General features: G+C 43.1%; 1 protein-coding gene across 2 annotated transcripts in view; it reads left to right on the forward strand.

Annotated features, from left to right (window-relative positions):
• The window catches only part of SMAP1 (small ArfGAP 1), a 311,133-nt gene that overhangs the window by 110,450 nt on the left and 187,401 nt on the right, over window positions 1-13,282 (forward strand). The gene's annotated exons all lie outside the window — the stretch shown is intronic.

Genomic DNA, 13,282 nt, shown 5'->3' on the forward strand with positions numbered 1-13,282 from the left:
TGAGAAGGCAACTGTGATAGGAGGAACACAGAACAGAGGCGCTGCTGGGAAGATTTGTGTTTCGCCTATTACAGGACACTCTGAGGAGAAGGAGCGGCTTTTAAATCATTGACGCTCGCAGCAGACGGAGACTGTAACCGGCGTATAAGACGACCCCAGACTTTGGATGCATTTTTTTGCATCCAAAAAGTCGTCTTATACGCCGGAAAATACGGTATATAAGTAATAAATTGCGTGTTTTTTTTATATAGTAACATTTATTTTTTTGTTAATGTATTTACAGCTGTAGCTAATTATATCACAGCTGACTTATCAGTAATTAATACATTTCTAACTTGTCACAATATGCAACAATATATATTTTTTAAATGTGCTAATTCATTGTGAAAGTAGGTTTTTCAGCTCCAGCCATACCATGAGACTTATGAAATTGGTCTATAGCCAGAAATAAGCATTTCCCTATTGTAATGTTGTTGGGGCAGCTCACAAGGTAAATAGATGGTAGCTGGGGGCTAATTGGCGATTTGTGTGGTGCATACAGTTAAGAAAAAAAAATCGTATTTGTCAAGCACAGGGCTTTACCATCATCTCTGGGTAAACACACTTCTATGTCTAGATATTAAATGCTGACCATGACTGATGCCAAAACAACAAAGATGTTGCCTTTCTAACAGGAATGAGTGTTATTTTAACAGGGGGGTTTTATTTTCACCAGAAATGCTTTCTGCCCATTACTTTGCATGTAGCTGCCTAAAGTGTACTATATATAAAGCCAAACCCCTCCTCCCTCCTCCTCCATTTTTTCCGTCTTTCTTCCTAGTGAGGCGTTAAATACTGTCAGCTTTTTATTGCTGTTAAGGCCTGATACATAAAAAAAAATACAATAAAATCACTAAGCTGGTAATATTTATATTTGTTATATGATGAACAAATAGGAGATTTCTGCTTTGAAATTTATCAAAATCACTTTTCGCCGGCAGTATTGTTTAACAATTCTGAATATGTGCTTTCTCTTACTGCTTGGAGGTATGGGTCAGGATCTTGTGATTGCTTTATTTGTAATCCCCATGGGTGATTTCACTGGCCTCCTAATAATTTGACCCTACTGTTATGTAAAAGTGTATGTTGTGTTAGACATCTGATTGCTTATCAAAACTGCCACTTATACACCTAAATTGTCCCACTCGTTGAACTTGAACATCATTTGACCAATGTGTTTCAAGTCCCCTGATGCCACTTTTATAATTTTCAAGATGTTTTCTCTAACAGGGAGTATTGTATTGTAGTCTATTACCTCTTCCAGTGCTGATGTTGCCATCATTTTATAAAGTGAATGTAATTTCATGTGTGAAGCTAGAAGAGCATAATTTCTCTTGTGGGATACAGTTAATTATAGTCCGCACGTACCCTTAAATGACAAATGATAGTTTTACATTAAGCTTTCCATTATTAGGATTTCAGGTCTTATCTTGAAATTTTTAATTACTTTAGTTTCCTGAGATCTATTGTGCAGCAGACCTAATCAACAGTTCTGTTCCTTTGAGGTTGTTTGATCTTTTCAAAGTTGTTCTGTTGTCAATGGGATGCGCCTGCAAATGTAAGATTTACTTCACTATGATTTACTTTTCTATGGGGCTAAATGGTAATTTAATTGTCTGCAAACTGGTAGTGTTCAGAGGAAGGCAGAATGCATATTTAATCAGTGCTCTGGCTCACATTAGGATGTAAGGACTGTGTGCCCACCTAACCTTCCCCGTGGGGCTCGTGCTAATTTCATTGTTGGAGTAAAAGAGAAAATAATGTAATGGATGACATTTCAAGCATAAGAATTACCTTTGGTCTACCGTGTTGCCTTTATAGCTAAAGAAATTTTCGCTAAAAATGGTTTCCCACTGTACCATGCCTTAACTGAAAAATATGTTTATTGGTTATATGGACAATATACTGGGGTGGATTTAATAAAGGAAACTGGATTGTGTGTTTTGCAAGTGCAGTTGCTCCAGAGGGTAGTGAATGAGGGGAAGCTCTGCTGACTTCCATCATCCAATCATGTGTAAGCAAAAAGGCACTTTTTTTTTTTTTGTGTGTGTTCTCCTTGCATGTGAGTGGGTGTTCTTTGTAAAGTGAAGCTTTACCTCTTTTACTAAGCTGTGGAGTAACTGCCCTTGCAAAGCGCACAACCCATTTACCTTTAGTAAAACAAACCCACAGTTTCACACACATTCAGTTTGTATTCAGGTTTATCTATGGGACTGAATGCCTCTGTTACATAGTCACATAGTTATTCTGGTTGAAAAAGCGAAAAATCCGTCCAGTTCAACCAACAGAGAAAGATACTGAGGCACACACAACCTCCATATACACTATCCAATGCCCACATAGGAAGGCAAAACGTTCTCCAACAGAGCATTGTCTGATTTTCTCCAGGAGGGGAAAAATTATATTTTCTACCCTCCCCCCCCCCCCCCCCCCCAGAGGCAGTCGGATATTCCCTGGATCAACTTTACCTATAAATATTAGTATCCATTTATATTTTGTGCACTTAGGAAATAATCCAGTCCAGTTTCATAAAACAATCTACTGTTGGCCCAAAATAGCCTGACCACTAAAAATGATCAGTGTTTTTGGTTTCTTAGTACCTGCAAAACCCTGACATCAGTAGAATTATACTGTATATTCGGTATGTGTGTTCAAACTTCTACAGGTGAACCTGTGCTTCTGGCACACAATGGTAACTAATTTATGTTATTTTTTTATTTATTATATATATATTTTTTTATGAGATCTTCATGTCTAATGATTAGCTCTGGTGCATGAGGCGCGTTCAGCGTTTGGGGCATGATTTCCCTGTTCACAAGCTTCTCTCCGACTTAATCAAAAGAGAATGGCAGGATCTGGAGAGTAAACCTTTCTTTAAATATCATCAAAGGATATTTCCCTTTTTGATTTATCCAGCGTCCTTCTGGAATAAGAAATCTGGATAAAGTGTGCATCCAACTTCAGCATCTAAGAACACAGACCTAGCCCTTGAGGACATGGGCATCGATCTAGTAAGGAATCCTTTAGGGCCCTGAATTTAAAACCTCTAAAATGATCAGTTTTGTCCAGGAAATTCTGCTCAGACTCCACCTTTCTCAGTCAGAAGAATCCTCTTACTGAAATGTTCCATGGCATCCATAAAATCAAAGGATGCATACCTAAAATTTTTCAAACATCAGGAATCTCAAGCATTTGCAGCGAACGGTGAGGATAAACTCGACTTTGTTAAAAATCCTATAAACAAAAAAATGTTGGCAGAAGCCTTAGTCCCACTGCGGATGCAGGGTGTCTGTGATTTCCTACCTGAGTTAGCTGCTGGTCAGACTAGGATGGGTAGAAACAATCTAAGAAGCCAGTCAGACTTTGAAAAAGCGCTTTGAGCATTGTAAACCATGAAAAAGCTTGTCATCCTGCTTGCCGTGATACAGTAACAATTTTCTTTTTTGCAGTCCAGTGAAGTGAGAATCCTTTGATCTCATAACTACAAGGAGCCAGTGAGCTGCCAAACAGGGTTGTGTTGTGTGACAGAGCTGTGTGTTAATCTCAGAACTAGATGGACAGGTAGACAACTCTTTTGGCAGGTGAAATGGCTATGTATTTCTTATGTGTATTTTTCTGTTTGCCTGTTAAGCTTTAAATTGATCTAAACTATTCTAAGGGATTAGAACCTTGTGTTTTTTTTTTGTTTTGTTTTTATTGTGTGTTGTCTTTGGAGATTCACTTTGTGATTTACTTCATAAACTTAAGAGAAGCCACAGATTTTAGGCTGCCACCAGAACAGGATTAGAGGGACTCTTCCAGTGAGGACACTTGTCTAAGAGGTGCTTTCCCTCATTGCAGGGACTTTTTCTTTACCAATTCCTGAGCTCTATAATCTTTTGAGTAAAGTATATACTTGGTGGCACAAAACTCTGGTTTAAAGAAAAAAAGTTTGGATTCTTGACTCAACCTTATGTTTCTCACTTTTGCTGCTGTAATTTGACTTTTTAGAGCAGTGGTTCTCAACCTGGGGGTCTGGACCCCCTCGGGGGTTGACTGATGATTTTCCAGGGGTCACCGAATCCTGGGCTGTTCCTTAAGCCCACACCACTCTCCCAGCCTTTTCGCAGCTGTCCCTGGAGCCTGTGGCCGCCCAACTGGGCTGTTCCTGGAGCCCGCAACCACCCACTCAGACTCTTTGCAGCCGCCCATTCAGTTTGTGGTATGGTTGGGGGGGTAGAGAATAAAGGTCAGCTGACTGGTGAGAAATGTGAAGTGGGAGGGGCTGGGGGAGACCCTATCTCCTGATTTCGGCATCGGTGTCACTGCTGCGAGACACCACAGAGCTGGAAACACAGTGAGTAACACTACCTGTGATGACCTTGATCAAGAGCTCCCAAGTCGGCTTATCAGAACTCCCCCAGAATTGCCGCTCATCCCAACTCCCCGCCAGCACTGCCACTTGTCACATTCCCTCCACCACCCCATCAAGGAGTAAGGAAAGGAATTAAAATGGCGAATACATGGAAGGGAGAGGAACAGAGGGGGGACAAAGAAAAAGGGAGAGAAAGAACAAGACAGGCGGCTAGAGAGAGGGATGGGGGGGGACAAGACCTTAGGATAGAGAGAGATAAAAGGGAAAGAAAGGAGAACAGAGCGAGAGTGGTACATCCTAACAAGTTCCATAAGGGGTTATTTAATACTGTACGAATGGAAGGGACTCGGGAGCACTAAATGTCTGTGAGTTAGGGGGTGCAAGTTGTCTTGCCTTGGGTGCCGACAACCCATGCTACGAAAATTTTACTGTTGGGGGTCCACAACTTGGGAATTTTTTATCAAGGGGTCTTGGCACTAGAAAGGTTGTGAACCACTGTTTTAGAGAGTGGCTATATTTGTTCTCCATGGTACCACTGTAAGTAAGAGCGTAGCCACCCTCTTTCTCACTCCCAAGATGGCCTAGAGACTTTGTAGTGTGCTTGGAGCAGTGCACATGACCGCAACTAACGTGCACTGTTTGCTTCAAAGGACTGGAAGTGTGGGGGCAGAAGAACACGGTAAGGAATTATTTCATTACAGGGCCATTAAGTAGTGAGTATGTATGGATTATTTTTGAAAAGGGATATTTTAATGTTTTAATATTTGTGTTGACAGGAAAAAAATGTTAAACCTTAGAATGCTTTGTTGTATCCAGGCTAAACATATTTTAAAGTTTTCTCACCAGTGGTGCTCTGTTAAAATGTGAATATGTAAAATACCTCAATATGACACACAAAAGCCTGTGTAGCAGTGACTCTTCTGTGATCCCATTGTGTTAATGCCCAGTAGCAAAGATGGCCTTACCTGGAAATTCAATTTATTCTAGTCCCATGACATTAATGTGTCAAATTCCCCCATCTTGTGCCCTGTTTATTCAATGGACAGGATCAGCTGAGCACAGTCATATGGGACCTCCTGTATCCTGGTTGGCTTTTTTAAATATGTCCTTGCCAGTGACGCACAAGCCCAGAGGACGCTGCAATCAACTTGATGCCTCTCCATAACATTTTAAGTGGAAAATGTAGAACATGTATATGGGATTGGCTCCAAGAAAAATGTTCCTTCTGTCAAGGAAAAAAAAATCATTGTTTTAAAAGGACAAAAACATTCTGCATCAGGAACAAAATGACTACATTATTTATGTTTGTTGTTTTTTTTATTATGAAACTTGTTCCTATATTGAAATCAGATACTGTTATAATGGCTATTTTTCTGTGCAAGAGCAAAATCTCTTTGACTAGAATCTTGCTTTGAATTTGGCATATCATCTACTTTATCCTTTTCACAGGCATTTCAATGTGCAGGATTTTCTCCAGATTATATATGTTTATTGCTTTCCTTGTCAAGGTCACATTGCATGGTGTAAACCATCATGTGCTGCTTTTGGCAGCATTATTGGAAATTAAAAAAGCATTAGCATCTAAAGGAAATAACATTTTATTTTCATATTCTTGACCAAATGCTAAGCCATTCTTAGAATGCAGTTATTTTAAATTGTATTTCATATTTTCAGAGTGATTATTAAGCAGTTGGCAAGATGTAGCTCTTCCTAGCTAGCCTATTTATGAAGTGGCTGAAGGCATCCCAAGTAAAACTGATCACCATAGACTGATCAGCCTTTCAGAAAACTCTTCTTACATACTCAATTTTTTCTCTTGGGCCCCTTTCACATGGACGGACCGTTCAGGTCCGCCTGTCAGTTTTGTCGGCGGACCTGAACAGCCGCTCCATACATCTCTATGGAGAGTCGGATGTCAGCGGAGACATGTCCGCTGACATCCGATCCGCTAAAATCAGATGGATGGCGATACGCCGCCATCCGTCCATATCGGATCCGGTGAGATTTGATGAAAACGGACATGCTATCCGTTCATCAGTTCTCTCCATAGGAGACAGTGGCGCTGCACAAGCCCCTCCCTGCTCAGGTAGCAGAGAGGGACTTGTCATCTGCCGGCTCAGCGGAGATCCACGGAGAGATCTCCTGCTGCGCTGGTGGACTCCGCTCAGATGGATCCACCTAGTGTGAAAAGGGGCCTTATGCTTGCATTTATTTCATGGGGTTTTGCCTGAGAATTTTCAGGTCTGTTCTGGAACACTTGTGTATCCATCTCCTTCAGGGGGCTTTGTTATGTAATGTATAATGCCTTTGTGCCTAGTGTGGTACCCAGTGTAATTGCAATTTGTCCTTTGTATTTCTGAAGTGGTGCGACCACGTAATCCAGGCTGCCTGCACATCTGCATTAGGTTATTTAGTCCTAAGATATGGCTTCATTGTTTGAGGTTTACCAGTGCCATCTGCGAGCTCGAAAATGATGGACACCAACAATGTGCTTCTCCCTTGTGCACAGATTTCTCCAGATTATTGCAATTATTATGTAATATATATGATATATTTAAAGTCTTTGCAATTTTACAATGAGCAACATTATTCTGACAATGTTGTTCTCTGGTATTACCTGCAAGTGCTGGCATTTTATGAAGTTATGAACATGTTCTCTAGTATAGACTTTAAGTTTAATTGCTTGTGTTACAAGTGGCCATACCACTCATGTACCCTTTTTTCAGTTTTTTTTCCATAACTAATCCCATAACACTGCTAATACTGTGTGTTTTTAATATGATATTGAGTCTTGCATTTATTTCCTTTCTGGTGCTCTGTTGGATGAAACATGTTTTTCAAAGCAGTGCCTGACTCTTGTTTTCTAGCTAGGGGATATTTTGTCCTATTTAATATTCCTGTAGTTGAAGTATAGATTTTTCCCAAACCATGAATGTTTCATAAGACAAACAGTTGCATTTTTTTTGTGATTAAGCTTAAATGCAAAGCATAAATCAGATAACGCCAAAATGTGATGGCTTCAATAATCAGATGCTACTCCCACAAGGAACCATATCGCAAAACCTTGATCTGCTATGCCACAATGTTTTAAAAAGGAGATTGTGCTTTGAATTTATGTATGAATTTGCAGTGAGCTACTATGTTCAGCATTTCAGATGCTGCTTAGAACGAGTACAAATATTTTTCTAACAATTTATATTTTATGTGTAATCTATATTAGCATAATACACACGAAACTGAGCCTTGAAGCCCTAACCGCTGCTTCAGATAGTGATGCATTGCAGATGTATCACATCATAAAAATGGCTAGGATGCAGATCGTCTTATATTTACATGAAAGGACAGAGTGCCCTAATAATAAATATGTCCCTGGTAAATGGTACAATAAGTTTTCACTTTGACATATTGGTGTATTTTAGAAATTTAAAGTGAACCTGTGCGTTGCCCAGTGCAAGCATGCTCTTGCTCCTATGACTCTCCATTCAGCTGAGGGCTGTAAGGAATGACTTTTGCTTCAAATCATGACAGTTTGTTGGCTGGTTAGATAGCAAGTACCAGTGGTGTCATTTGGGAAGATTGGAGAGTGATTTTACATGCTTTTCCATAACCAGAAGTTCCAGGTATTTCTTGTTCTCAGGTACATGGTGGGGTGGGGGAGCATAGTGAATGTTAGGTTTCATAATGCTTGTATTATTGTACTTTCATTGTGAATGGCATTTCAGCTCTGAGAGGATGTAACAGATTAACATACCTGCCTATATTAAAGGGGTTGTAAAGGCAGAAGGTTTTTCTTTATCCTGATGCATTTAATGCATTAAGATAAAAGGCCTTCCGTGTGCAGCAGCCCCCCCCCCCCCCAATACTTACCTGAGGTCTGTCTCTGTCCAGCAATGTCCACGAGTCGCTTGACCATCCGAGATTCTCATCCTTGATTGACTGAAACACAGCAGCAGCGCCATTGGCAACGTATAGACAAGTATAAGGAGGCTGCACAGAAATTCTCCTCAAGGTCCTCCCCATAGGAAACACCCGCCTCTTCAATCTCCTCCCTTGAGGACTTCAGGCGCTCAATCTGAGGCAAATGACAAGGTGACACTGGAGGATCTGGTAAGTAAGTGCACAGTCTGCTTTCCCTACTGCGCTATTCCTATCCTTGGGGGAATGCCCGGAGCACACTCTTGGAAACATCGTAGTAGCGGTTACTAATTGCACCACTTCCATTACCGTTCTGACAGCTGAGATAAAGGCGGAAGTTTCTTTTATCAGGCATGACCTACAAAAACTGCTGGAAAGAACATCCGCCCTGGAGGGACGGGTCAGTACAGTGGAGCATGACCTGGAGCCATTAATGCAAGATGTTAAACAAAATATGATGACTGCCCAACATGCCACTCACCTTGATGATTTGGAGACTAGAATGAGGTGCAATAATGTGCGGGCAATCTGTATGCCCCGCAAAAGCAGAGGGGAAAAATCCTGTTACTTTTGAGTCTTGGCTGGTCACAGTGATTTGGAAAGGAGTCATTTACTCCCATGTTCTCTGTGGAGAGGGCACATAGTGCCTATGCGCCCCTACCTCTGGGACACCCCCTCACTCCTTCCTGTTTTAAACTGTTAAATTGCAAAGACGGAGATGTGATTCTGGCTAAGGCACGAGGTATGAATGGTGCATTGGTTATGGATAATACTAAAATCTCCTTATTCCCGGATTAGGCTGCTGAAGTTTAAAAGCAGAGGACGAAATCGACGGATGTAAAATGACGCCTCAGGGCCCTCAATATACAGTAGGCAATGCTCTTCCAAGCCAAACTGCTGTTTTTGAAGTTTGCTAGAACATCTTTAAACTCCCCCAGTATGGAAGTCCCAAGCGGACAGTTGGATCTGCAAGTTTTGTTTTGGTGGTCTAGGTTGGGCCTCAGTTTTATTTTTCTGACATTTTCTATTTTTATTTTTAGTTGTCTCCAACTTTTTTGTGCTGACCCTTTTTTATAGGGATACCCCCCTCTGGCTTATGTTTACCTAAAATGCTGACTATACATTTGCCTTCCATTGTCTCACTTCCGGAATTGGTGTGTGAGGGGCGTAACCGTGGCATTTCAGGTGACTTCTCCACTAGATGAATACAAGGCAAACTCCTGTGCTGTGAGCCTCACTGGTGGCTGCCCATTGCTTGTTTTATTATTTTATGGCTAATACAATCTGGATCTTGTCCTGGAATGTTCAAGGCCTTGGTAACACTGAAATGTTTGGCTGTCTTTCAAACTGTTAAACGTTTGAAGGCGGACATTGTGTGCCTTCAAGAAACTAATTTCTCACCTGCTACGCCTCCTTGTCTGTGACCACTTTTAGGTACCAGTATCATGCAACTTATTCGACCTATGCTAGAGGTGTAGGCATATTGTTATGCAAGCATGTGCTCACTGACTCCAATGGTCGTTATGTGTTTATTCTATGTGAGCTGTATGGTGTGTCTTGCTTAATTGCAGGGGTGTACATCCCTCCACCATTTTCGGCTGAGGTTCTCAAAACATTGGGGAAGTTATATGGCCTGTTATCCTGACACACCACTGCTAGCGGTGGGGGGGGGGGGCCTACAAAAATTTGCTAGATTCTCATTGGTATAAATTATTCCCTACTTCTCAAAATTCCTCCCCTACTGGGAGAGTCGCTCCTACAAAAATGTTCTCATGGTACTCTGCTACTTTATGATGGTTTATACAGGATAAACCTGGGCCTAGGCAGCAGTTATTTTCTTTTGCTTTTAACAGCCTCCCAATATGAACCCAGGCATATCTCGGATCACTCCCCTTTTCGGGTGGAACTAGTGTTCCCTACAGACCCGCGACACTTTAGCTGGAAATTAAATCCCTTTTAGTTAACTGTTTAATAATCTGGACCCCATCCCTGAATTGTTAACATCCTCCTTCCGTTCTAATATTAGATCAGCAGATGTTTGGGTTATGTGGGATACAACTAATGCCTTTCATGAGGGGTCAAGTCATATACCCTTATTAAAAATATAAAAACCTCTACAAGGGTTTGGGAAACATTTATCATGGTGGAAGCTGGGAGAACAGAGGAAGCCTATGTTTACAATCCCTCGGATGACCCAAAGCATGCTTGGCTGGCTGCACAGTCAATGTCAAGACAGGTAAAACTAAATAGTTAAATACATGTTACATTAACATAGTTGAACAGCCCCGCCCAGGGGGCGGTCCCTCCAGACATGACCCTCCTCACTGCAGCTTGCAGCCTCCGTTTCGTTCTGCCTAGCAAAGGAGAAGGACGTTTGGCTCCCTTTGGGCCCAGCGCCCTGAGGAGAAATTTTATCTTATTTTACTTTTTCTTGGAGAATCTTCTTTCAACTGTCGGCTGAGAGACAGGCTGGATAATATAGATCCTTGTAGTCTACTCAGTCCGACCAGCAAGCGTGGGCACACCTTTGCAAAGAGGCTTGGTCTGCCACGCCATACCCCATGACTCCTGGGGGGGGGGGGAGAGTTTGGCTCCGAGGTCCACATATGACTGGGCTGTGGTGTTGTCTCACTCAGTGGACCGGGCCGACAGCTACCTCCATTTTGGTTGTAGTTCTGTCAGGAATGCGTCAGCGAGTCCTCGCTTGGACAGGTAAGTACAGTCCCTCCTCCTTCGGTGGGTTGGTATGGCTGGGCATTCCTGGGGTTCGGGGGTCCCTTCTCCTCCCTTCCCTGCTCCTTTCCCTTGCTGCATTGTTAACATTGCCGCTTTCAGGGGGGAGGGGGCCTTCCTGAGGGGACTGTGTTATCTGGCCTGTGTTTTTTCTTTTTTGTATTGGGCTTTCCTGTGAGGTAAAAAGCCCTGTGATGAGCACAGATGTTTATGATTATACTTCAGAAGACGCTGACTGATTGGTGACACCTTTAACGGTTTTGCTTTTTATGCTGTATCTGTCTTATCCTTAAATAAAAAAAGCCCTAGGAGGCTTTTCCTGTTTAAACACAGGTCCCTGCAGAAGTTACCTCATGGTTATTTTCCTCTCACAGGAAACGCTGGGCAGTCTCCTTATGCAGATGAGAGAATAGATGGACAGCCGCACTCCAAATAGGTCTTTTAAAAGGAAGACGTGCTCTTTATTAAAAAGGAAAAATGCACAGCATACAAACAGCAAGCAGTGGGATGAACAGCTGACGCGTTTCGCATTAATAACTAATGCCGAGTCATAGCTCCTGAGGGAGTCCCCTGGTTACCCCTGGTCAGCGCAGCAAGTGGGTAAGAGGCCCTGAATAGGACTCTAGGAGCTTTTGTCTATTTGTATGGACAGGTGTGCATATTATAATACACACTATGTAAATATTGGAGTTAGTATCTGGGTCCTTCCCCACATGCTGGTGGTGGCAGCAGGTGTTAGCACCTGGGATTCCCACAGAGTTTTTATTGTTAGTCCTGGACACGTTTGTGCCAGGGTGGGGGTGGACTGCGGGCGGTAAAGAGTGCCCTCTCCCACCGTTCTCCCCTGGGGAATGCTCTGTTATGAAGCCATGGACCAGGCACCTAGTTTATAAAAAAAAAAAAAAAAAAGCAGAATAAGGCATTTATGGGTGCGCTTTTTACTGCTGCAAAGGACTCAGTGCAGCTGGGTTTCCGCCGAGGGCTCTGTCTTTTTTGGATCACACAAATCAGACCGCTGTGTAGGTTTTTTCCTTCTGTGCCCTTCTTTGATATTTTCTGAGATGCGGAATGAGAAAAGCCGCTGAGGGCTTTTGTGGTCCCTCACCGCTGGGCGGTAACCCCCGCTTGTATGGATCTGACTGATAGAAGATCCGAAGTACTGACCCGTTCAATGTTTACCATGCTGGGGTCTGGCTTGTGGCCTATTGTGGCCACTACACTGGGGTCTCAGTCGGCGCTGGCACCATTTTTTGGGGGGTTTTTCAATTACATTGAAAACTCCCATTGGCGCCTATTTTGTCGTAGCCGCGCTATGGCGCAGCTTACATTGTGCCGGCCATTTTCCTGTGGCCGCGTTCTGAACGCTCGGCGGCCATCTTGGAGTAGTCCTGACCCCTAGTGCTGTATACAACTCACGGAGTGAGCATTTTGCACCAGACAGTGGAGGAGCACCGACTCTCTCCTGAGGTTATTAGGCTGCGCCCTTGTTATCCAGGGCGTCTGTTTTCAGAATTGTTTTATGCACACAGTGGTGTAGTGCTTAACTCCATTACTTGGCAGCAAGAGCCATTGGTTCGAATCCGGACACTGACGCCAATCTGCCTGGAGCTTGCATTGTCGCTCCCTGTGTCTGCGTGGGTTTCCTCCGGGTTCTCCGGTTTCCTCCAAAGGCATGTGTGCATGCACCTACATAATATACATACACACTATGTGTGTGTATTATTTAGGGGCAACCCTCCCAGGCCTTTAAAGGCCCAGCTGGGGGACTAATCCGTCCCTGGGTGCGTAAGCCGATCACTCCGGCACCCAAATCCTGCCCATGTATGTAGCCTTCCCTCCCTGTCTCTAGGTGGGAGGGGCGACTTGCAGGTTCACAATTCAGTGAAACCTCCCTGCTCTCTGACCAGTGGGTCTGCGAGGTGGTCTCTTCAGAGTACTAGATAGGGTTTTCTCCTATCCACAGAACAAAGTTCTTTCCTCGTGTCTTCCTCTCCCGGCCCGTCGGTCTGCCTTGGGCAGTGTGGGATTTGCTAAGTTGCCTGGTAATTTTACCTTTCCTGCAGGACGAGAGTTTTGGGGTTTTCTATGGGCCTCAGGCCCTAAATACCTTTTGTGAACGTCGGGTAGTTCCGCATGGAATCCATTTGTTCGGTGGTAGCTGTGCTCCATCCGGGGGATGTCCTGACGTCCTCAGACATAAGGGACGCATACATGCATGTCCCGTTTTGCACATGTCAGTGT

This window comes from Rana temporaria, chromosome 4 (genome assembly GCF_905171775.1).
Source record: "Rana temporaria chromosome 4, aRanTem1.1, whole genome shotgun sequence".
Lineage (NCBI taxonomy): Eukaryota > Metazoa > Chordata > Amphibia > Anura > Ranidae > Rana > Rana temporaria.